This window comes from Glandiceps talaboti, chromosome 22 (assembly GCF_964340395.1).
Source record: "Glandiceps talaboti chromosome 22, keGlaTala1.1, whole genome shotgun sequence".
NCBI classification, from domain to species: Eukaryota; Metazoa; Hemichordata; class Enteropneusta; family Spengelidae; genus Glandiceps; species Glandiceps talaboti.
In genome coordinates this window covers 3,902,681-3,929,935 of record NC_135570.1, presented here as the reverse complement: position 1 = coordinate 3,929,935, position 27,255 = coordinate 3,902,681, and the positions used below count along the sequence as shown (strand labels likewise).

The 27,255-nt window shown below is 32.7% G+C and overlaps 1 protein-coding gene across 2 annotated transcripts in view; it reads left to right on the top strand.

Moving 5' to 3' along the window:
- The window catches only part of LOC144452298 (cGMP-dependent protein kinase 1-like), a 180,045-nt gene that overhangs the window by 110,928 nt on the left and 41,862 nt on the right, over positions 1–27,255 (top strand). The gene's annotated exons all lie outside the window — the stretch shown is intronic.

The following is a 27,255-nucleotide window of genomic DNA, read 5'->3' as shown; positions in this document are numbered from 1 at the left end:
ACTAGTTAAAATGAAACCTAGAATAAGAAAAGGTCGGCCATGTTAGATTCAGAATATTATCCAGAGTGGTTGAGATATGATTTTGGAATACTAATAGCATGATGTCTTACAACATTAGGGATTTAATATTTACTATCAAATATTGGCCACAGAAAAAGATGATTGTAACCTGCGGGCAGAGCTATATTTGAATAGATGTCTGTATTACAGCAGATCTGCATAGTAATTTCTTGAGGAATTCTTGAAAGGCTTAGTTCCATCTCGTCTGAAGTGATGCGACTCAACTGACATCCGTGATGAGTCAGTAGAAAGCATCCATCTATGCTAATAAGGCCTTTCACACTCCATGGATGTAAAATGTACATAAATATCACTGAAGGGTGTACACTCTCCAGTGAGTTTGCAATTTGACTTCGAAGACTAATACGATGGAATGCTCACTCAGTTTCTATGCTTCATTGCAAACATAAGCTCTGTCGGTGAAAATCGGTTTACGAAACCGACAAACGTAGATCACATTTCATATCATGCTAAGCAGTTTTTGGCGCGATATGCGGTTTATATCATCATGAATTTTTCCAACCAATGACTGCTTATGAGTAAATGTCAATGAAACTATATGGCAGTGAAATCAGGTTTGTTTTCAGATACTTTTAATTATTAAACGCTTGATGTTTTAATTCAATATCTTTATGATAAGTAGAATACAAAGTTTTGGTAAGGAAGGAGCAAGGATATAAGTATCTGGCAACAAAAGTACACAACAGTGTTGTCAAGCGTAACATCAGCCAATACTGAACAATCTCCTATTGCATTTACGTGTTGCTCACTGATAAAAGAAAACCACAGGAGTGTTTTTTATCTCGATCTTTAGTTCTAATTGTGTAGCCAAATTATGAGTGTTAAAGTTAACCTTAAGTCAGTGTACTTGAAGAAATATCGAAGAAAAGCAACAGCTCTTACATCCTAGGTACCATGGCAACCAGAATCAGTTATCAGACCACTTCACATTAGAGTTCAGTAGTTCACACAAGAATTTAGTAAACCCAAATTTTCATCTCATGAACGGAAATGCTGTAATTTCCCATCTCCATGACAACCTTCATTTCAGTCTTCCCCTAATAAGTAACATTATGCCGAGTTGCAAAAGAGAAAACCTACATGGAGTGATTTCAATAAATATTGAAATTTTTTTTCGCATCTTCCGCAATTTGATTAAACATGAAATGGTAACGTCAAGCGTTCATTTTGTCATGCTGTAATTACCAGCAGGGTGTGTTGCTGTTGAGCAATCATGTGTTTTGATTAAAAATCCTGGATAATGTAGCAAGAAAATTGCTGCTATTTGTGGCTGCTGTGTTCGTGAGAAATGGGAAGCAACACATTGAATAGAAGGGTCATTTGTTGTACTGTATTAGTTCATGGGCTGAAGACATTGCTGTGAACGTTACATTGTAATAAAACTAGCAATCAATGATAGTGATAACATGTAGTTTCAGATGTTTAATTAAGGTTACAGGAACACCTTATGAGGTTTTTATCAAAGACACAAAGGTGTGCATTTCTTAGTTGACTATAACATATACAAAATTTCCTTTAAAAAAAAAGTTTTTTTGACTGCAGACGTTTTATCATTACCAGCTTTAAAGAAATACTTCTGTTGCTCTGGCAGCATTTTTAATGCTAGTAAAGTATGTAAAATCTAATCACGTTTTAAAAGTTGTGGTGCAAGGGTTCCCTACCATAATCCTGGTACTAGATGCAGGAATTTATACAAGTTATTCCAGAATTTGTGGTGCAAGGGTTCCCTACCATAATCCTGGTACTAGATGCAGGAATTTATACAAGCTATTCCAGAATTTTCCCATCTTTTACTAGAGTTCCCAAACTTTATCAAAACAATATCTATAGCTCTGTCCCAGTGTGGAATTTTGAATCCCTTCGAAATAGGGAACTTGCAAACCTGCCATGTTGAATGTTGCATCATGGGAAATGTGATAATAAATACTTATCAATTAGTATTGTAAACAATGTTGTTAAATTGTTTATAACCACGAATGATCAATTCATATTTACCCTGACCAATGTGGGAGGTTTATTTCATCCATAGTCCTTTGCGTCTGAGCATGCTCAGTCTGGATTGCAAGTTCCCTGTTGAATCAAAGTTGGTTCACCTGTCCACACCTTCACTAAAACTGATTTTGAAGCAATTTAGTTTATCTTTTCAAAGCCACCTCCCTTAGGTGGTTTCAAACTTGATTCAAAACATAAGTTAACGCAAAAGTGAAACCAAATGAACTGAATTGATTCAGTATGTATCATTTTGATTTGATAGGAGAGGGAACGGGGCTATTGTAACAGTAATATGAGTTGAATCATACTATACAGCTTATAGTCCGGGAGCATATTGTGGACAATAATATGACAGAACCCCATGACACATGAGTGCAAGTGTGGCATACTCAAGGTGTTTGCATAAGTGCTTGCAGCGTTTTCTGCGGCAATACTTTTATGAGCAGAGTGAGTGAAAGTGCAACAGAAAACACACTGCAAGCATGAGTGCAAATACCCCAAGTAAAAATCATACAGCATTGTAGCAATGATCACGTCCTCATTTGCATGTAATTTACATACATCTATGCAATAAAGTTTTGATATTGCACTGGAGTGAAAATACCACACATATGTGTGTGTACCAATGAAAGTAATCGGTGGTACATATGTAATAATATTGATGATATAAGATCAGTGTGCCCTCTAACGATAACCAAATGTTGTTGTTGTGAGTCAAAATGAGAAAAACTGTGATTTCTTGTGAGTCACCACATAGTACGAGATGGAACACCAAATTTTGGTGCGCCACTAGAAGTTGTGTGCATCAGTGGCGCGTCAATTGGCTTAGAAGGCACACTGTATAAGATCCTGTAAAACAAATTGGTATACTGACTTTATAAGTGAGACTTTTACAGTAACCATGCCGTGAATCACCTACAATTACATGTTTACAGACACTATTGTGTTACTCCGTTATCTCTCATATCCACACGCTTGTCCTACTTTTTCTAGCATGTCATTATTACAGTTCGAAAACCATTTGACCAATAAGCTTAGTCGCAATGATTACATGCGTCATCAGACTATGATTATTCAAATGAAGTCATTATGTAAATGAACATGCATAAACTTGACATACGCAAAGTGAACGTTAATTAAAGTGTGATTTACATGTAATTTACATATAATTACATAATTTGAACAGATGGATATGTTGGTAACAACTTTTGAGGATGTGGCGTACTGCATTTGTATTTTCAAACCAGAACAATTTGATGTGGATAGTATCACAAGCTGAATAAGACAAGAGTTATCGGATCAGTCATCCAATACAATGAGCAGGCTATACTGTTCTATTAATTTGGACGATACGTTCATGTACAAATTACTAAAAATCTGCTCAGTATGTGTCACATAAACAAAAGTTGTCCACCACAAGTATTCAGACATACAGAAAGTGCAGTATTTTAAACCCGAACAGATACTAGTAATCTATTCCATAAGAAATGGCTTGTGAGGTAAATTTTCCATTGTCAGTTTCAGGAAATTACAACAAAAAGTAGTTGTCAGAAAAACTTTATTTCTTGATGTGTCACAGGAAATAAAAATCATAGTGAATATGAAATTTATTTTTTACATCTGCCGCAGGTTTGAATGATTAAATATTTGGTACAAGTTAGATATTGTTCATGTGTGTAATATGTCAAAGTTTATCAATGATTATCAATCAAATGATTCCATGCTGTCATTGTACATTGTGATTTCTCGTTTCCCACCAAAAAATTATTGAAACATAAATTCTTGTTTTTGTGTGATATTTTAGCACATCTCAACATCATTTTAGGCAGGAATCATACAAATTATACTCTTATATGAATTGATGTTAGAATTGTGTTACTTTTCCACTAAAATTTCAAATTTCAAAAATATATAAATTTGCATAAACTTTTTGTGTTTCTATTACTTTTTTGAATTCCACAATGTTATTTTAGACTGCAGTCATAAAAATTACACTGGTTGATGAATTGATGTTAGAATTTGGTGACTTTCCCTCTAAAATTCTTTGAATGAAATTTCTGTTTTTCCATAACTTTTTTGAATTCTGCAACTTTATTTTACACATGAACCAAAGAAATATATGTTGCTTAATATATTAAATTCATGCCAAAATTGGCTCTTTACATGATGACATTTACCCATTTGTGAAGAAAAAAGGTAAAGAAAAAGAGTACGTCGTATCATGTCTGACTGATACTGAGTAGGTTAAAATCCTTATATATATCTTGAATAAATAATGAAGTTGTTATCTCACTATTTTTAGCTCTGCAGACAATGACACAGTGCAGTGCTGTGTTCTAGTTTTGCTGTCATGGTTCATCATTCAACCATCAACTTTCGATATCTTGACTCTTGATATTTGATTTTGTTCCATTCTTTCTAGGTTATTAGATTATACAGATTTATTCACACTAATTTTCACTAATTACCAGACTGGTACACTGTGTTCGTCTCCAAGAAGGCATTTTTGTAACTATACTTGTGTGTTTATTTTCCTACAAAATAAGCAAAAATAAGTCTTTAGCGAAAATTTCCAGGTTTACAATATGCAAATACCAACAACCATGAAAAGATGATTTGATGCTAGATCCAAAAGATGCAATATGTACTTATCTGTATACCTTTGCAATCAGTACGTACAAACACGCATGTAAAAGACTGGCCAGATTTTCATGCATACTTTCATTCGAAACCACGTCTGACGTTTACAACTTGTTTTCATAACATAGGTTTTAAGTTTTGTTGTGCGCAGTAGCAGCAAACGTAACAATACAGTTCAAACTCTATTGAACAGTCAAAATTATACAACTATAATCAAATGTTGAATTGCATAATTCCTGAAATTTGCTTAAGTTTTTGTTACATACAGGAAAAAGTAACAACAAAGTGCTATATTTATTTTAGAATACAAATATTTTATGACAATGAAATTTTGGAATTCACAAGATATTTTAACTGGAATTGTTAATATATGAAGTTTATGTATATAGGGATGGGCATGAAGGTAAGCGCTAGTAGCCAACAAAAACATTGACTTCTCTGCAATTTTTTGTCAGCTGCTTTTTCAAGAATTTGTTTCAGATTCTTTATTTTAGCCATTATATTTCTATCATTTGGTACATTAATGAGTCTCTTACCTAGATATTACTACACACTTTCACATTTTACCAACTACTTTTAAAATTAACTACATCCCTAGTATGTAGTAGTTAATATACACTGTGACTATATTTTTGTCCACCACAGTAAAAAGGTCAGAACATAATCCAGATGAGTCTTATTTTCAGGTTTATCTTAACCACCTTCAATACTGAAAACATTCCCGCCAAAATTGTTTGGACAAAATCTTGTTTTATGTAAGTTTTTGGCATATATCAACTTCATTTTAGACTGGAATTAAAGAAATGTTACTTCCTAGTAAAGTAATGTTATTGTAATTATGAAAATATTCATATAAATTGGGTCCCCATATTATTTAAAACTCGTCTCTAGTCATGAAAGGGTTAAAATGCCAACAAACCTTGAACAGAAACTGTTCATCTAACATGACCTAAAGGCTTCTTTTAACCTAATTCTGATATGAGACTGTAATCTTTCCAACGTTCACCAGCAGATTTCCCTAAAGACGGAAGTCATTTTTTCTTGTATAAAACGCTGCCTTTTTTCAACAATTTTAAAATTCGTACATCGTACATTCAATGTTTGTGTAGTGTTCAATCTAGTTATTTTCGGCAAGCAGTAAATGACTACGAATGATGTTTTTCAAAAGCATGTTGCGTGTAGAACACCAGTTTGTTAGAAACTTATCGATGTTTAGAATCTGACATCACAACATTAATTATTCACAACATAATGTCTCTTTGAATCATACTGCTCAAAGCATTTTGAAGATTTCGTCTTCATTTAGCACAACTCTTGACACTCCTCAAGTACATTACCCAAAATGGCGCCATTTTGTCTGCGAAAATATTAGTTAAAAAATTATACAATGTTTTTGTAATTTGACCAATTGTATGATTGATATTTATTGACTTAAGTTGGCTTAGAAGTGAAAATATTAAAATATGGATTTCAAGAAAAGCTCACAGAAGTATATTGTACCCATTACTTTTTTTGGCATTACCTTCACTAGATTCTGTTGGGGTATCTCTCTGTAGATTTAAAAAATAAATGATTTTATCCACCAAAGTCAGAAATTGAAGAATACTTTTTTCATTTACCAGAATGACATCAAATGTATCTAAAATTGCAGCCCTTTAGGCAAGCCTGTTAGTCTAATTCATCATTGTGTAATAATTTGTTGCAAACCATTTTATTTAATTATTTTGTTTCACAACCAACATATCCCTAACATATAGCACCATGCTTTTTACTTGAAAAAAAGACCATTAAAGAAACATTATATGATCCGGATTTGTTGTACAGTATTTTTGTTTCATAGGAAGAATTGTACATGTAGTTGTATCAGATATTTTATGCATTTTTTCAGGACAAAAATCAAAATAAATATGAGTTTTGTAATGGCACTAATATTTGAAATTTAGATATTTTGAAATTTAGTGAGATAGCATAGATAAAGATAATGATTCCAGATAACCCATGGTATTAACTATTCTTTATATATTAATATATTCGGTAGATATTGCAGTAAACTTTATTCTAGCAGAAATTTTGACTGATTCTTGACTTATTTCTTGATCTAGAATATGACAGTTGCAGAATTTACCTACATCACAGGGTGTGATATGTAAAATTATTGCACAAGGTCAATGCATGTTCCTTGGAAGCGGTACTGGGTACTGATATATTATATATTACTGTTCAAATTTATAAACTGTCTATGTGTGTAACAAATATATGAGATTTTTTATCCATCTATAGTGTAGGAATAACGACCATTATACCACAGACCTAGCAGTAATAAACATATCAAAATCAAAACCTTTTAGTGACGGCAACCATACAGTCATCTGCTATGGTATTGACTATTCCCAAGCCCATTACAAGCAGGTGGTGTCGATCATTTTAGTAACATAGAAAACAAATTATCCAAATTGACTTAGCAGCAAATTGACTGTTCATATGTTCTCCAAGGAAACAAAATATTGAAAAGATATTCCATTAAATTGCAGTTTGTATTCCGTGTTCATTCAAGGAAATATTGGGAATAGAATTACTGACACTAGAGAGTTATGAACATGAGTTGGAATGTTTGTTTCTCTGACACTACGTGACATCGTGAAAGGAAAAGTCCTCACTCCTGTCATAGTTAGATGTGTGTGTATCTAAGTCCTCATCCCTGTCATAGTTAGATGTGTGTGTATCAAAGTCCTCACCCCTGTCATAGTTAGATGTGTGTGTATCTAAGTCCTCATCCCTGTCATAGTTAGATGTGTGTGTATCTAAGTCCTCACCCCTGTCATAGATGTGTGTGTATCTAAGTCCTCACCCCTGTCATAGTTAGATGTGTGTGTATCTAAGTCCTCACCTTTGTCATAGTTAGATGTGTGTGTATCTAAGTCCTCACCCCTGTCATAGTTAGATGTGTGTGTATCTAAGTCCTCACCCCTGTCATAGTTAGATGTGTGTGTATTTAAATCCTCACCCCTGTCATAGTTAGATGTGTGTGCAAACGAAAAGTGTTACACTTGATATGGATGCTATAAACGTTTGTGGTACATACAGAAAATGCTTTACTTTGGTGTTATGGGTTTATATCACCAATTTGATTCATATCAATGGCAAATAAAGTTAGAACTAAATCTACATGCTAATATCCTATACTGCAGTACTATTGTGGATATTAAGTATACTCTGGCAGAAGTCAACGTCTGTTCTCAATGTACAATGTAGTAGAATTGAATAACATCAAAGTTATGAAAGAGTTCAAGTATTTGGACATCACACTAAATGTAACCAGATAGAGTGACTATATGCATGTAAAACAAAATTCTTTCAAAAATAGTAAGAAAGTGACATTTTGTTTGAAATTTGAAATTCACTGTACAGATTAAGTTTCACTAATAGTGTCACTTTTGACTAAAATGTATATAAATAGTTTATCCTTTTGTTTGCACACTATTCCCTTATTTGAAAGACTTTTAACCTTTTAATGTTGAGAGATCTAGATTATGTTTGCAGGAAAGTGCCTCAGGCAGGCGTTGGAGTAGTTTAATGATGTCAGATATGTCTTGTATGTTAGTTTAATGTACCAGTTCATTGGCTGTTTTTCCAAGCAATTATTTTCTACTTTGCCTAATCAAGTGGCATTAACCATTATGGATACAAAATGAGTTTTTAATTGATATTGATGATGACAGGATGACCCCTTAAGTAGGTGATGAAATATCACAGGAACTTGAATGAGAAAACTAGGGGGTTTGTTAATTTTCTCAAGCACTGATACATAATGTCAATATTAAAATTACTAATCATATGTGTACACAGGATAATAGGTGTTATATATATGTTGCAGTATTACTACTAAGCAGATCAAATCTACTGAGACTGATTTTTTACAAGGTTTTCCACCTATAATAGGACTAAGAAATCTTCAAATTTTACCAAATCCCCCCCACCCCCATTCCTCCTTCTCCCTTCCCCTAAGCTTTGAGGCCAACTTCTCCTTGTAACCATGGTATCATGAAATGAAATGTGATCCCAGATTACCGCCCTCCTCTTTGCCATTTAGTAGTTTTCAAAACCTTAACAAAAAGATTATCCTTGTCTCACCCATCTTACTTTCTTGTAATACTAACTTAAAGATAGTCAGCATTCATGCCATGTACACTTTCACAGTGAGCACTGAAGCCTAATAGGACTTAACAACACAAAATAGCTTACAGTGTAACTTTTGATGTTAATCCGGCCAAATTGCGCTGTCTGAAATGATAGTAGGAAGAGTTTCATTTCATCGGAATTTTGATTGAGAACGTTGTTTGATTAAATTGTTATTAAATTACGACAACTTTTGCTCTGTAAACAAGCAGTTAATCTTTCCCAGACGCATTGCGCAGTTTCTCAATTTGACACACATGGATGAAAATGTCTGAAATCCAGTAAAAATGTCAAAATGATTTTTGATGGGTGAAAAATGATGTTGATAAGTTCCTAATGAATAAAAAAAACAGTAGCTAGAGTAGTAGAAATCCTTTTATCAGCGTGGGGATCAAAATTGTTCATCCAGCCATTGCAAGAATGTCTGCATGCATAGATGAAAGATTTGCAATGTAATGAATATCCAAAAATAAATCTGAAAATGTCTACTTCATCAAATTATAACTCCATGAAAATACAATCTGGATTCTTTTCCCTCAAAGCAAATTTGACTAGCTGTAGACTTTAATGACCACAAAAAATGTTATTAAACACAGTTGTAGGGCTTTCCAATAGAGAGACAACTTGGTATTCACAGACTCAATTATGCATATATATGAAGTTCTTCAAAGAAAGACGTGTTTACACAACGGATTTGGGAGGTCAGGCTCTTATAGTTTTAGGAGTATTGTATACATTAGGGGTTACAGATGTTATTTTATCATCTTTCATGACTGCCTCTATAAATTTTATTACAGAGTTAAAGGTTATTATAATTTGCTGATTTATTTTTCATAACCTTTCTAGTTGTAATATCTATTCATAAGTGAATATGGTAGTGGATTCGTTCAATTTCTGATATAAATTCCATAGTGAGCCTATGTAAAGGAGAATGCCACTCGAGGAAATAAAGACATTTTCATAAAATTCAGGTTCTGGAGAGTCATATTTCATGATTTCATATCACATTAATTTGCCAAGAAACACCAAATTGAATTTTATTTCACATTAATATCGTGAGACCGTTTTAGAGCAAAAATTGTCGGTGGCATATTTTTTGTCAAAAATTTCTGAAGTGTCCTGTAACAAATGATTCCAATCCACGTACATTTTAGTAGCCATTAAGCTTAATTGGGACAAAATTATTACTGAGAATTTTATATTTGATATTATTGGGATAAGGTTTGAGCAATGCTGCTCACGTCATGATATTATTTAATAACCATAAATATTATTCTCACATAGACAGTGTTCATATATATTCCTGGAAACTCATGGAATTTTAAAGCATTCCTTGAAATTCCAGGAAAAATATGACTGACCCCTGGAAATCCAGGAAAATCGATTGACTGAATGATCAATGTTATTTGTAAAGAGTCAATTAGATAGGTGAAAAATATGTATTAAAAAAACAGGCATTTTGACAAATAAAATGTATTTCACTGGTCAATGCAACACGCTGGGAAAATAACCAAAGGTGATCTGAATATTCCTGGAAAACTTATGTAAAAACCCTGGAAAATCATGGCATTTATTTGACTTTGTGTATAAACCCTGCATTGAATTCTACCCATGGTATCAAATCCTCCCACCCCTAGATAAAGAGAGATCTTGAGAATCGATGCTACAATAGAACTACTACTAGTCAAGTGACCACAGACGAGACTGACATTGAAAGTAACATTTGAACACTACATTTCTTATAAATGTCAACTTTGTGATTAAATTCAGTGTCTACACAGCAATCAATGTCTTACCTCTACGTTACTCAAATTGGAGACACAAATTGATGCCTCGCATATTTTCTTGAAAAAAAAGTTGCGACATGTTTTGCTGTAAAAAATACATTAAAATATGATTTTCAATATCTTTAATATCAATTTTATTGAAAAAAAATCATATTTAAAAAAATTAAATATGATAGAAATTGTCATTTTTATTTAAAAAACATAATTTTTTGGTAAATATGAGGAAGTCAACCAAAATATATGAAATTTTTATGGTGATATTTTCCAGACTTATTTTCATAGAAAATGAAGGTGATTTTGGGGGGTAAATTTGAGCATTCCAATATATATGTAGTTGGTAATATTTTCCAGACACTTGCATTAACTAGTAGAGATTTCCTTATCTTCTTTGTCATGTACAAAATGAAATATTCAACTATTAAGAGTAAAGTTGCCAAGTACCCTGTCTAGAGAAAGAATCTTGAATGAATAAAAAATATATATATCAGTCATACGATACTTCAAACAGAACCTTTGATACAGAAAGCTGAACTACAGAAGAAGTAACAGGTTGTATTTATGATAGAAGTGATTAAATACAACCCTTTTGTAAAATGAAAATTCAACCTTTTTGTGATTTGCCTAGCAGTGTATGTTGAAGTCTGTCAGGCAGTACTGATCTTGCGTGTGTGGAGATAGCAATTTATTTGAACCATCTTGTCAACATAGTGAACTCCTGCAGTAGCAGCATACTTGCTGTTGGTAGGTCCTCTTGTTTTGTAAATTCAATTTTTTTCAGTTGAAGAAAAAATTTCATGATTGGAAATTCATATTAAAAGTACTCAAGAGGACAGGCATTTGCTAAATTTAGGGCCGGGTGTTATTCAGTCAGAGTATGGATTAGAACACTATTTGGATTATATAGTGTACTTTTAATCTGTGTTCTAAAGACATTATAACAAAACACTGCAGTGCAAGAATCAAAGACGTTCCATTGTCTGTCTGTCTGTCTGTCTGTCTGTCTGTCTGTCTGTCTGTCAGCCTCTCTGCAGTCTGTCTGTCTCATTCTGCCTGTCTATCTATCTGTCTGTCTTTCTGTCAGTCTGTCTGTCTATCTGTCTGTCTGTCTGTCTGTCTGTCTGTCTGTCTGTCTGTCTGTCAGTATATGTATATGAATGTATATGTTTGTGTATGTGCATGTATATGTACTTCTGTAATATTGACATGCATGTCTGCCTACCTCTATGTGCTTGTATTGTGTGCATATTATGGATGTGATTAAAGTTATGATGAACAATTCCCAGTTACTTAAAATCTTTCAAGTGTCTTGTAATTTGTATACAGCCACATGTGTGTGTTTTGGTATCTGTGTATCAGTATTATACTGCATCATTCTCCTCATTGTATCTAAGCTTAACCTGCTTAATTCAAAGCTGTCATTATAGACATTTATAATGTGCAAATTGCAATCCATGACATGTTCTCAACTCCCTGTACACCCAGACACAAGTCATTCAGTTATTCAAAAATACAGTAGTTTCTTAGGGATTTTATTCTCAACAAATGAAGTCAATAAATAAATTTATACTACTTGTAATGTGTGAATGACAACATAGTATGCTACCCAGCCCAGTAGATGATGTAACATAAAATGATAATAAAATGACTGTGAGGAATCCATTAGTAACATAAATGGCTGTGGGGAGAACATAAGGAAGAAAAGATCGGTAACCTTTAAAGGGATCTTGAAGTCAATCATCAATAATGTAATATCGAGAATTATATCTAAAGTCCCAACAATTTCTTTCCCCCATAAATTTTCCTTTATATGTACATACATACATACATACATACATACATACATACATGCATGCATACATACATACATACATACATACATACATACATACATACATACATACATACATACACACACACACACACGCACACACACACATACATTGTTGCAAAATACTACAAACCCTTAGTGGAACCACTAAATTCTTTGAATTAACAGATTCATTTATCTACTGTTCATTGATGGTACACTAGTGTACCACCTGGCTTGATATCCATGTGTAAACACAATTTTGTCATTTAAATCATTGAATATAATATGTACGATGCGAAACAAGTTGTACAATCAAAAATGCACAAAAAAGAATTTGCAAATATAACAGCTGCTGTTGGAGTGAAAGTATACATCCGTATTGATTGATGATTGAAGCATAGGAACTAACTGGGACATATCCTGTTTAGGTTTGATAATGTGATCTCTATAGGTAGTATTGCCACCTGCATTGAGCAGGAAGACATCTGTTATTTAATTGTTCTCAATTCATGGAAATTATTTCATATATATCATCGGAGGTTTGAATCAAAATAAGGAAATCAAAGATATATATCAAAGGAAAGATTTCTAAAAGTTGTGGATTACATGACAATTTGGATCTTGTAAAGTCTGTTTGATTAATGAGTGGATGTGAGGTCCATGTATTAGAATGTCTTGTAGTGTAACAAGAACTTGATTGCAATTTCTTTCTGGCAGTATTTCTTCTGGCCATGAGTTTGTAATGGATATTAATGATGCTGTCCATACGAAGACAACAGTATAACTGTATTAGAAACGATTGTTGGGAAGATATAACGTAAACGAAAGGCTTTAATTTATATCTACATATGTGTAGCCCAGATATTGAAATAGCATCTTGTGGTCACCTATAGCCTATCTGCATCAATGGAGGACCATCTTCTACTTTGGGTTTTTGGTTACCTAGCAACCAGAAGTAGATGATGGAAAGTCACATAACATTGCTCTTATTTTTATGCAATCATAGAAATCACTATATAAGGGCTGCTACGTTTGTTAGCCTACTTGTGAGAAATACAGATAATGGGACTTTGAAATGGTTCAGAAAAAAGAAGTACTAGTAGTAAGGAGTGAATTGGTTTATGATATGCAACTGTCAAACTCTATTAAGCTGTGTATTGATTTACACAAGTGTTAAGGTTCATAATATAATTATCTTGGCATGCTACACATTAAAAGGAGTTTGTTCAGTTTCTTTCGAAGTGTATAATATGGTGTGACGTCATTTATCTTTGCTTAAGAGAGTGTACGATTGCTGGAAACTATTGATATTCACAGTCACTCCTGTTGCTAATGTCATTTCAACCGCTAAATGCTTACTGATTTATTAATAGTGTATGTTCTTAACCACACTGTGTGACAGATTTGTTGGCATCTGGTCAAAGATCGAGGATATATTGCCAAGCAATTCAACACCTAGCTTTCACACTATTATATGCAACCAATTTAAGACAAGATGATCAACTCTACTGCAAAAATGACAGCGAACTTGCCAAATAGGTTTGAAAGCAAGGATAAACATCTTGGACTGGACTGGGGATGATTAATGCAAATTAGTTGAGGAAAGACTCTGTGTTTGTGAAAATGCATTAATATGCACCAAACATTATTAGTAGGGTTCATTTTCTATAACCTGACAGTGCTATAACTGTTTTAAGAAATGCAGAGTTGATTTAATAGCATCAATTGAAAGGCTATCTTGGCAAGTTGTCAGCTATTGAAATAAAAGAATCTGCTTCCCAGTAAGTAATTGTCTCTCATTTGTATTCAATTTGTAGTAATTCTTCTAGTCAACCTGGTATTAAAGAAAATAAATGTGGCATTTCAATAAACCAAGGTGACGTGCTTGTTTTTTAATGTAGCCAATACATACATCTATATGCAAATGAATTTAGATATGCAAATTGCTGAATTGATATGAATATCATTGAAAATAAGTGATGTATATTCAAATTAGTTGTCACATGCAAATGAGTTTAGATATGCAAATTGTGAATGTTACATTGAAAAGGACTGATTTACATCGAAATTAGTTTTTGTATGCAAATGAGTAAATTTACAGGGAAGTGTCTAAAATTCTTTAATTTTGAACATTTGCATATTGAAAAGGATTTTCGTAAAGTGTGAATTTTTTTCTTGTAATTTTAGAAAACCATTTTGTAGCACACTCCATATGACCATAAATTGGTCTTGTCTAGCTGCTTATTGACCAATCAGAACCCTCCTTTTATACCAGTTCAGCTGAAAGGTCAATGTTTCAATCCCACTTTAGTGTTATTTTGTCAATACAGCCATAAATTTAACATAGGATCATTATATCACCTTAGACCAACTTTTCTATATCTTTGTTAATTTTTTTTTCATACCTAGATTTTAATCCTAATGTGAACTGCCAGGGTTTTAACCCTACAAATGGATGTGAAAACTGCATGAATAATATACTTTGTTGATTGCTACCTATCAGATTAGACAAGTTTGGGGCTTACTACAGAACTGAATGTATTGATCAGTGTCAAAAGTTGATGATGAAGTCAGAAAAAGACATGATAATATCATCATTATCATGAACAGATTGTTTTCAGGGTATACCTGTACTAGCTATAACCAGGGTTTTATATTTTTTCAATCAGACAACCAACAATATATTTACTGAAAATTGTTAAAATAACAATAATTACACATTGTACATGTCAATTAGAGGTCTATTTTATCTATAAGTAGTATAAGTTGAAATTGTGGTTCAATAGGGGCACTGACTTTTATGTGTGAACCCAAAAATCAATGTGATTGGATACCATACTGTGTACTCCTACACAAATGTGTTTACCCACAGGGGATTCAACACATCTCATGGTGAACAATATTACAACTAAGCCATTATATCTAACAAAACACTTTCTTTAAAAAAAAAAAAAAAAAAAAAAAAAAAAACACCTTCCAGTTTCAGCATAAGTACAGCTTTAATATCAGTTATACCCTAGTGCCATTGGCATCATTTTCTAATTACAAGTGAATAGTTGTTGGGTTTCAGAAAAGAGTATGCACTGTGATTAGACTTTTCAATTTTGTGATTGATTTTCACGTCATTTGAAACTATACCAGGATAAGACACACTCCTTTCTATTCATGCCATGGTCATTTATTTTTATACACACTCTATAGTTACATAGAAGATTTAGGTTTTTATATACAGTCATTAATAGAAAAAATGTGTGTGGTTCCGATTACACTCAATTTTAGAATAGGTGCACAGGGTAGTTAGATTTTAAATTTTTTTTCATATGTGAGTGTCTAGTTCAGGTAGTTACATTTTGCATTGTTTTTCTATATAGTCTGTGTTATTGGTTTCTTTTCATCAGATGTTCAGCCATTACAGCCATTACAGATGTCAGTTTCCGCATCCACTATTTCTTGCGAGACTTCATAATTTTCACGATTTAATTTTTTTTTCTTGAATACTTTTAAAAAAATTTAGGTGTCGTGAAAAACTAGGTGGGGTTGGGTAACTGGAATCAAACAATTATTTTTCAGACCTAAGATTGCTGAAGAGCAGGTTTAATTAATATGTATAGATCTAGATTTATCAACCATAACAAAAAAAATTTAGCTATCAGAGATATATGAAATTAGAAATTCAACATCATGAGATACATACAAATGGTTTGACTTTAGGGGTAGTATTCTGTAACATTTGAACACTGGAAGATCAACTGAAACTTACTGGAAATAGTCTAGAGTTCTAAACTGGTACAGTATTACGTATTAAAAACTTCGTTACTAATACCAGTCAAGTCAAGACGGTTGTTTGAACACATATATCTGTGTTCCCCCAACCATGTTCATATAAACACGATGACGTCATGTGAATATTAATGATTGATGATGACAGCATGTCAGTTTGTGATGGATTACTACTGACATGCGCCCTTTGTGCTTCGTTCACTATCGGGGAGCATTACAATTTAACACCTTTTGTAACCATCTTGACTAGACTGGTATTAGTAATGAAGTTTTTAATACGTAATACTGTACCAGTTTAGAACTCTAGACTATACTGGAAATAAAGTGACTGATTTTTTCGGATTCTTCGTTGGGTAAAGAAAGCCACCGTACGTTATTCCCTGATGAGAAATCCCACTGTATTCTAATTACATTCACTTCTTGGTTCAAAAACTCCAAGCTAAAGTGTTGAGTCTCCACATTTCCACCTATACAATATTTGAACAGCAAATGAAGAAAAGCCAGTCGTTGTAAATTTCCTTGCCTGAAGGTAGATGTAGAAGGTGTACATGCAAGAGCTCTCAGCTTTTAACAAAAAAAAAAGAGAACTGCACCAACAAGTCACTAAAACAACTGAAATGTGATCGACATGTGTTCCACTTGCATACAATCATGTACATTTGCCCTCGAATTTCACACACACCAAATAAGTCATTTTCAAAAAGAAGGCTTCTCTCGATATCTACCTTCAAGAATGTACATGTTACCATAGCAACAGCATGCATGTGCAGGGGGCATGTCTGAACTATTACGCTAATGATAGAAAATTTCTTTATTGTTACTGAATACTGGGCAGTAGTAGAATTCTGTTAATATTTTTGATATTTTTAATACAAAGATACTTGTAGAGTAAATTTCTCTGATGTCGTTATGTTTTACCCATCGGCATACTTGTTATATTCACATTTCACTTACATGTCTGTTTCAATTTTGTTGTCACACAAGATGTACAAAATAATGCGTTGCTTGTTTGCTACTAGTATTATGTGCTGTTTGCCATGAAAGCTTACAAAATACCAGTCTAGTAACTATAAGTATAACCTCGTTTTCTACGATCTTTCTTTCTTTGCCATCAAGTCAAATGGCTTTCTCAAGCACAACATTTGGTTGTTGCCACTGGTGTGCCAGTGGTAGTTCAATGCTATTGGAGCATTAATTTATATAACATGATGTTATCGCATCCTTGTGTGACTTAGACTGGAGGTTGCCTTTGTACTAAACTGAACGAAGTAACCAATTACAACCACCTGTCAGTGTGTGATGGATTACCACAGACATGAGCTGTTCACCCTTTCCCCAGCAGGAGATTTTAATAGCTAGATTTTTGGTAGTATTTGTCCATTTGACTAAGCATAGAGGAAGAGATTGTAGAAACGAGTCCACGTGTGTAGTTTATAGACTGCACTCAGACTGATATACTAATAAAACTTTACTGCAGACAAGAATAGCTTGAAGATAGAGTAAGCATCCTTTCTAATTGTACTGTAAATCTAGATACTTTCGTGTCGCTCGCCACAAGAAAATTTTGTGTTTTTACAGTCTACTGCATTACTATAATTATCTGATCTGTATATTAAGTACAGGAAGGCATTGTAGTCACTACATATTTTCATATTTTTATTATCCAGCAAAACAAAAATAAGCCCTTTTTAATAGTGAACATTTCCTGGTTTACAGTATACTGGCATAACCATAAACATTGAGAATGAGCCCTTGGCAGAAACATTTGTTTTCATTTTTTAAAGATCATTTTGCACTTTCTGAACATCATATGCTTCTTCGATTACCGTTCAGTGTGCAATTTTTGATACTTCAGTAACACATTTTGCTACAATTATTCATTCCATGCATGATGGTAGCTCGTAGGGTGATATTTGTAGATCATTCGGCAAAGATTTTAAATTTAATTTCTTAAGCCTTGTTAACGCAATGCCATTTTGTACTTGTTATGTAAACATTCGCATACATGCCAATGACAATAACACACATGAAAATGCAATGATTTGAAAATGCTGTTGGAAGTTAATCTTTTTGAAAACTATTTGTTTCATTTGAAAGTTGTGTCTGCAATACATGTATAACAAAAATAGAACGATTTGACCACGACATCATTTTAACTACCGAACATACAACAATTTGAAAACACAGATTTAATCTCAGAAACTATGTGCAACAGCATCATTTTTGTATTGTTGACTACAGCATAATATCCATCTTTGCAGTGATTTTTTGATGCCATTGACTGTATACAAGAAATATAAAGGTAATTTTCACCATATAAGGGCTACATTCACTAACTTGTCATTTTCCCTTGAGAAAATTGGTTGGATTTCATTGAGACTAAATTATTTTTCATATTTTGCCACAAGTGAAACACTGGATGGTGACAGTTTGACAAACACACACAAAGGAAAAACCTTATGTAGCCATGCCGAAAATCACCCTTGTTAGCAATACAATTTTCTTGCAATTGTGTCACGTTTTGACACATTGTCTGGTGGGCACATTTTTACGGTGTAGGCTTTTGAGACAAACTTTTCAAGCATCTTTATTATGGGTCATTGCATTTGAAGGAAGTGTTTATCAATCGACATGGAGCCCAACAGGAAGGAGAATATCTTGAAAAATATAATGGCAGTGAGCAGCCATATATGAAAGAGAGGAGAGAAAGATGATTGCATTATGCATCATTGAACATTTCATGAGTATTAAGCCAGATAGATTAATCTATAGGTGAACATAGTTTCATAGAAGAATATCTCTATACCTACATATTATATATTGTGCCTCACACCCCATGTGATTTCCAGTACCTATCTGCAAAATAGTTGAACAATTTATTGTGAAGCTGTTTTTGTAAATAATGTACAAAATACAAAATACTAGTAAAGTCAGTTTAGTTGGGATACCGAGGAATATCATATAATAATCAACGTCTCTACTGTATTTTGTAATTTAGTATTAGATTCTAGCCATAATAGCTGTACTGTACAGGCCTTGCATTAGGCCAGTTGCTTTAGAGAAAGTCGATCTATTATAAAAAACCGCTGTGGACTGAGATCATATGGCGATATCTGAGTCGAGGGTCTAACTTCTAATAAAACCAAAATTTAAGATGATTATTCCATGATCAATATTACTCTGAACTCTTTAATTGCTTCAAGCTCAATGTCAGTTTTAACTTTGTATAAAACACCACCTATAATCCACTTTGCAATTAAATGAAAATGTTTTGTTTGCTGGCGCACACTTTATCTACAAATCATACATAATTTGACTTCCAGCTATACAGCGTGTTTTAATCAAGCTATGGTCAAAGTTTAATCTAGGTTATATATTTTTGAAACAATAAAGGGATATACGTAAATTAAAATCTTAGAGAGTTCAAAAGAATGGCAGATTTGAAGCTGAGCATGAATTCTAAATGACAACATTTCTTATTAAAATGAACCCAAGGCAAGGTAGTGATTTTTCAATCAGAGTAGATTTCACACCCTGTAATTATAATTCCCTGGAGCAGTTTAGGTGAAAGTCTTACAATTTCAATTGTAAGGCTTCTGGATTTAGGACAGTTAATTAAAACCATGAGACTAGTTTTTGCAATTATTATAGCATTTTGCTTGGTCATCCACCTTGATAATTTTCTAGTTACTTTCTGTGTATAGGATATTTGAATGACCTTTTATTGAACCCTGTATAATAGCCATTAATATATAATATTACATTGTCGTAAAAGTTAAGACAATTTTAGATTACATTCACAACTCTCAATCAGCTGTGAGCGTTGCCCCAGCAATTTTACAGGTAGTCACTTAATAGCAATTCGCATAGAGTAACAAGAATGACTTTTGACTCGTATAACAGATTTCAAACAATTGAAAATAGAAATTTCAAAATGTTTAACTTCGCAGGTTTTAGCTTTGATAGATATAGAATCATTCATCAAATCTTGTTAAGATTAGATTAGATTTGTTGAGAATTAGCATTTTATGGTGTTGTTTTCATCTAAATTGTTTGTATGGCTGTTTGTTGGCAATTTTTATACAAGCTTTGCCAAGTTATTGATGTCTCAAATGGTGCTTAATTTCATCATCTTCTCTATTGCTAACATAATTTGTAAGTCCCTAATCCAAAAGGGTTTCAATGAATAAATGAAGAAAAATAAAGTGAAATAAATGTTTGATATTTTTCAGCATGGGATTCATATTTCAAAATATCGTATTTCATGACACATCCCTGTGGGAAGGTTATTACAAAAAGCCTGAATAATGTGAATTACTTCTCCCCAAACATATAGACTCAGTTTTCTTGCCTCCAGTATCTGGCTTAGTTTTCCAAAAGAAAGCACAGAAGAGAAGAGGAGTGATGTCTATAAACTAACAGGGATGTGTATTACGGCTGGAAAAAACAAGTTGTCTACTATCGCCCTGTTTTACCAGCTACTTTTCCAGAGATTTAAAAGATCTTTGTTTCAAACACTGTATTTCAATCAATGAATGGATTTATGGGTCTCATTCTTTAATAGATATCACCTAATGTTTACACTTGAGCGGCTACTTTTAAAATGCCTCTGCTACATCCATGCCTAATCAAAACACCAGTCACTCAAAACTAATTAGTCAAGAAGAAGTAAGCATTTTAGAATATCAAGTTTAGTTGCTCTGAGGCATCATTTCAATTTTTATTATCTTGTACTCAAAATGATTTAAGATGTTGATATTTTGAGACAAGGCTAAACAAATTACCACTCATGCAAACTCATCAATTCCATAAGAAATATGATGGCCAACTAACTTAAAGAGAGATTGCCGTGACACAAGTTTTATTTGTTTTTCATTTCTTTGATAATCATTAATAACATCCCTCATTTATAATGAAATATGCTAATTTATTGCATCCTTATGCCCAAAGCAAAACATGTTTACTTTGGTATAGGTAATTGTCAATTTTGTTACTCATCAAAGCCATCAGAAATGTCATGGCCAATTGCCTGACTGAGTGTTTATGATGCTGTTTAAAAGGGAATACGCTCAAGGAAATAAATGTATTTTCTTAAACTTTTGGTTCAAAAGAGTCATTTCATTATTTCACCAAATATTTGTTGAAATAAATATATCATACAACTATTTCCATTTGTATTTTTTGAAAAAGAATATTTTCTTTTTTCATTTTCTTAATTTCTTTTCCCTTAAATATGAGATGATTTTATTCAAATTCTTGTAACTCTTTTGCACATTTTCATATTTTTTCTGATTTTGTTAGATAATTTGATTCCAAATCCTGCAGCCTAAATTGTTCATTTTATGACTAGGTCCTAAATGCCAAGATGTAGTTTCTTAATTTATTCCTCAGAGCATTTCTCTGTGCCCTTTCCCCCCCCTCTCCTTAGGAGGGTTAAGCTTTCCATTCAGGGATCATTAAGATCAAGCAAGGGCCATGTATTTTTAAAATGTGATGACAAATGGAATTAGAGGGCGATTAAATAATGAAAAAAGGTCATGTGTGACTATTAGAAAAACTAGAATAGTTATTGTTATGTTCAACATTTAAAATTGAATATATTGTAGCTATAACTGTCAATCGCTTTTGTCTGTCTATTATACATGTACATTTTTTAGCAATACTTATTTTGCTTTAATATATATAAATACTATAATAATTTGGTTGTTTTGAAATTTCGCTTGTAGAGTTATAGTGACTACATATGAGTTGATCTAATTTTATGCATTCAAGTGATTGGTATCTGCATACACATACCAAATTTATGTATTTGACATCAGAATGGTGTACAATATATATGCATGAAGTTGTAATATGCACATGTCCATGATTGCATCATTTTGTGCCAAATTTGAATGAGTAGTATTTCATACATGTTTGAATGAATGATATTTCATCATTGTGCCAGGTTTGAATGTATTGCATTCTGGGTGTGAATCAGTGAATATTACCGTATAATATTAGTTTCCCACGTTTGTGACACATTTAAAAGAAATCTGCCTGTGCTTGTAACTTGACATGGAGAGGGATTTCAAGGAAAATAATCAAGTTTAATACATGATAATTTTGATTCTAATTACATACCTGGATCAGAAGCTTAATGCTAAAAACTTTGAACTGCTGGTATGTTCTAACCTTTGTAGATCATTCATACACTGTGTACGTATGGTTTGACAATTAAATTTATGTCACAACTGATAATCAAATTTGGATGAGAAAAAAACATTTGTTTTGCAGAACTATATAAATTTTTTTTACCTGGAACAAAAGAATCATCAGTTCTAATCCATATAGCCACTGCGATAAGATAAGAATTTGTTGAATATACATGAGCAAACACAAACATGTATGATCGATGAGAATTCATTTTAAATTCAATCCTAATAACTCAATGTGCATTAAATTTCATTTCCGATTAGGCATATATGAAAATGTCATCTTAATCTCCAAACAGTTTTACAAACTGATGTATTAAAGTCCATCATTATGTTTCCAATAAGTAGAAAAAAACCACGTTATTCTCCATTTAGTAGTAAAATGATCTGAAAAGTAATAGCCTTATTCTCAAGACTAAAACTCATGTAGAATACAATACTGTGGCATCTTTTCATAAGTTTAATAATCTGCAATGTGGGTATCAGGTTTTTCGTAGGATTTAATACAATCAGTAGCTATATATAGTATGGTTTCATCAATTTCACTAGAAAATTACATTTTGTGATATTGCTACTGGTTCTTTTCACTCTGGATGATGATTATGGATTAGATTTTATTAATGTCTTGAATATCATATAATTAAGTATATTATTCTTAGCAGTGGTATGATCTAGGAATGTGAAATTTCCAGAGGATGCCTAATGGAATCTGGATCTCCTTGTGAGATTTTTTCTACTTTATTGGAGAAAGAAGTAAAAAGCTGGCAATGGAATAGATACATGGCATAATTATGTTTGTTTTGACCATGAACTTTAAAGTGGCCATATGGATGAGAATTTGGTATTTATTTTGGATTTTTATTTGATAAAACAGCTTCACTGTGTTTTTCTACTTGAAAAAATAATGTGAAATAACCTATACCAAGTCAATGTTCATAACTCTATACATTACAAAAAGATGCAAAAAGTGTAAAAAGTTTGTTATTGTACGTACAATAACAAACATTTTACACATTGTTTAGCGTTTTGCAGTTTATTGAGATGTGAACATGGACTTGGTATATGTTATTTCACATTATTTTTTCAAGTAGAAAAACATAGTGAAGCTGTTTTATCAAATAAAAATCCAAAATAAATACCAAATTCTCATCCATATGGCCACTTTAAATCTGTTGATCACATATTCACAAAATACAACAGTATATAAATTGTTTATTTATTTTGAAAAAATTGTTTTGTTCCATTATGGTGTGTTTTATAATCTTCCCAGATAAATCTTGAAATTGGTTCAAAAGTGAAATTCAGTTGTAAATTGAGTTCAATTGGAAGCTATAAAATATAAAGATTGCATAAGTAAAAACAACATCAAAGAAGGGAAAACCTGTCATTTGCTTCATACAAGATCACTCAACAATATATACTGTGCTTGAAACTACATGTATACAGGAATGCTAAGGACTGGAATATGATTCACATTTGTTCAAATGAAATGTTTCAACTTTTTTGTCATTTATTTATTTGGTTTACTCAAACAACTACATGTACATCAAATGATTCTATGATAAAATGGAGGATATTTGAACAGAGAAAGTAATTTGATATCCTAGATAAAGTCATGTAGCAAGCTTGATATTTTTAGAGCATAGAATAACAGGCACCATTAGTGGACTGTGTAAACTAGGATTTAAAAGTTGTTTACTAGTTGTCTGGACAACTCATGTCCCTGATTCTCCTTTCAATGACATAAATGTATGTCTGGTGAGTGAAGAATACTTAAACATTTAAAGAATACTATCACAGATAGACTAGTAAAGATATGTTGTGTCCATCATTCAGGTCTATCGACCAGTTCACTGGATGCTGAATAGCCCACAATTCTCTCTGATTTGTATGCCCAGACATTTAACTTTTATTTCAGGCAAATTCCATTATACTAAAGGCTGTAAGGCCCGCTGTGATGTGGCGCCCTCACACATCGGTCAACCCAGGCCAGTGAGGGTGGAGCGCCACAACATATCTTACAGTCCAATTCCACTAGTGTATATGGTTTTTAATTGTGAAAATATTTTTTTGCTGTAGAATTGTTACTGAGGAGATTCTGCATTCCCATTTTCAGTTGTCAAGGTGTCAGTGACTTTTGGTGTAAGAAGAAAACAAGTTTATAATAGTTTTTCTAACCAACTTTCTTGAAATCCCTGCAGAATATTTACAATGAAACTATTTCATAGTTAAAGGGAAAAAGCTGCACCTGTTACGACTCTATGAAGAATATTTATTTTTCTGAATGGGTAGAACAAATGAAATTTACATGTAAAACTCTTTCAAAGATAACTACCCAACATGATTATTTCTTGACATTGAAAAGTGTGTTATTCGCAGGACACGTAAAATTATAACTTAAAAAAATTATTCAGAAACTCATCAGTGACAATTCTAGTTTCAAAATTTCAAAAATGTTTTCACAAAAATCCATGTACGCTGGTGAGATTTGCCTACATTGAAAGACCTTATGTATAGGTGACATTCCCTCCAAATCCTGTCCAGGAGCATAGGTGACAAATCATGAATCAAGAATTGTGGGATATTCAGCATATTTTGCATTTTTTTCAAAGTTTTTGTTGATAGGCAGCATAACAAGTCATATACCTTATAGACACATGTTACATATATCATATCTTATAGACCATGCCACATATCATGTCTTATGGATACATATCATATATAATGAATGATAATAATACTAAAGAGATTTATATATCCGAGTATCCATCAATGATGCTCACTGGCACTTTACAATAGAAACAGTTACAAATATAAAGTTATATATTATATCTTATAAACCATATGTGACATATCATGTCTTTTAGACCATGTCATAGGGTCTTGGGTGGGGAAAAGTTGTCACCTATGGCTTGTGGACAGGATTTGGGTAGGGAAGCTGCACGGATACATTCATCCACAGGTGATTCTATACTGTTCTAGGTGTACAATATTACGAGTACATGTACTCATTTAAGTCATAACATCTAACAAACCAGTATACCAGTCACAGCGGCTAGTGCAGCTTTAACCCTCTTCAGGTCAAGTTCTTGTAAACGATGAAATGGATGCAGCAGAATTCAAGTTAAAAGTTATTTGTTCATGCAAAGACGCGTAAAATTATAAATTATTCGTTCAAGTTAAAGTTATTCATTCATGCAAAGCAATATTTTGACAATTATTCTTATCACAATTTTTTTTTCCGCTACTCAAGTTTCACCCAGTATTTTCGACTTAACTCATTCTGTAAGGGTTGTGGGCTAAACAAGTTCTGTAGAACTATTTCTACAATGTAATCAATACAAAAGTTACTGTAATGATTTGTTAAGTTGGATTTCACATTTATGAGATTTAATAGAACAAACAATATCACAACTACAGAGTCTTGAAATTGTGGGAATAATCCCATAGTTTCAATGAAATTTTATCAGCATTGTCAAAGAACGGAAATTTGGAATTACGTGTATACTAAAAGAATTTGTAATCTATAAGTACATATATATGTGTAACATGAAGCTGGACATCCAAAAGCATTAATTCTGCTAACTAAATAGAAACTGGAGTGTCTGTCAATATGAAAATATACAGCACATGTAAGCTAATAATTAAGTTCAGAAAGTCTGTAATGTGTCATTTACAGTGTAGAAATAACTATAAAATAAGACATGTAGAGTGGAATATGATACGCCATTTATTATGTGTATATGTACATTGTGATTTGATTACATACCTTTAAGGTGTATGTATAATAATACTGAAGCAGAACATTGGTATATTAAATATTTACAATTCATAATGGCTGTGAGCAGAATATCTTATGCGGGATAAATGACTGTTACTTCAGAGAGACTCGTGTATAAATTATGGTTGATACAGATAGGAACATGCCAATGAATTTAAATCTTGCATTAAATAACAAAAAAATCCATGTAAAGCAGGCATAAGTTTGTAACTTTTCCAGAGTGTTCATCGATGTATGAATTAATATCCTTCTGACTTAATATAACTCATCTCAGGGATTCTGCAACACGCGAATTATGTGTCCAAAGGCAAGACAGTATTCACACGCATCATAGTAGTTTTTGGTATCGATGCAATATAGTGATATTAGTACTTTGATATTTACATTGTTGCTTCACATATGTCAGAAATACAATACCAGGGTTTTAGTGGAGACAATCTTGCAGATATAGGAAGGAAAACAAATCAATTTGTGGCGTCAGGATTTAAGATTTCCAAACTACTGTAAAATCTGAGTAGCTGCATTTCTTGTACTTTTAATAAAGTCATCTATGATCTAATGCGAACTTGAAGATTTCATAATATTTTTTCATCACTTAGTTGTTGATGTACATTTTGAAGTTAAACAGATGTTTGACAAACTTCAAATCATTACAGTGTGTTGTCTATAGCACTGAAATATTTGGTCTATGTATCACTGAAGTATGTGGTGTACATAATTGACATGTGGTCTATGTATCACTGAAATTGTGGTCTACATCACTGAAATATTTGGCCTATGTATCACTAAAATATGTTGTTTACATCACTGAAATATGTGGTCTACATCACTGAAATATGTGGTCTATGTGTCAGTGAAACATGTGGTCTACATCACTGAAATGACTGTGATCTACATCACTGAAACATCACTGAAATATGTAGTCTACATCACTGAAACGTGGTCTGTGTATCACTGAAATGTGTGGTCAACACTGAAATAATTAGGTGATCTACATCACTGAAATATGTGGTC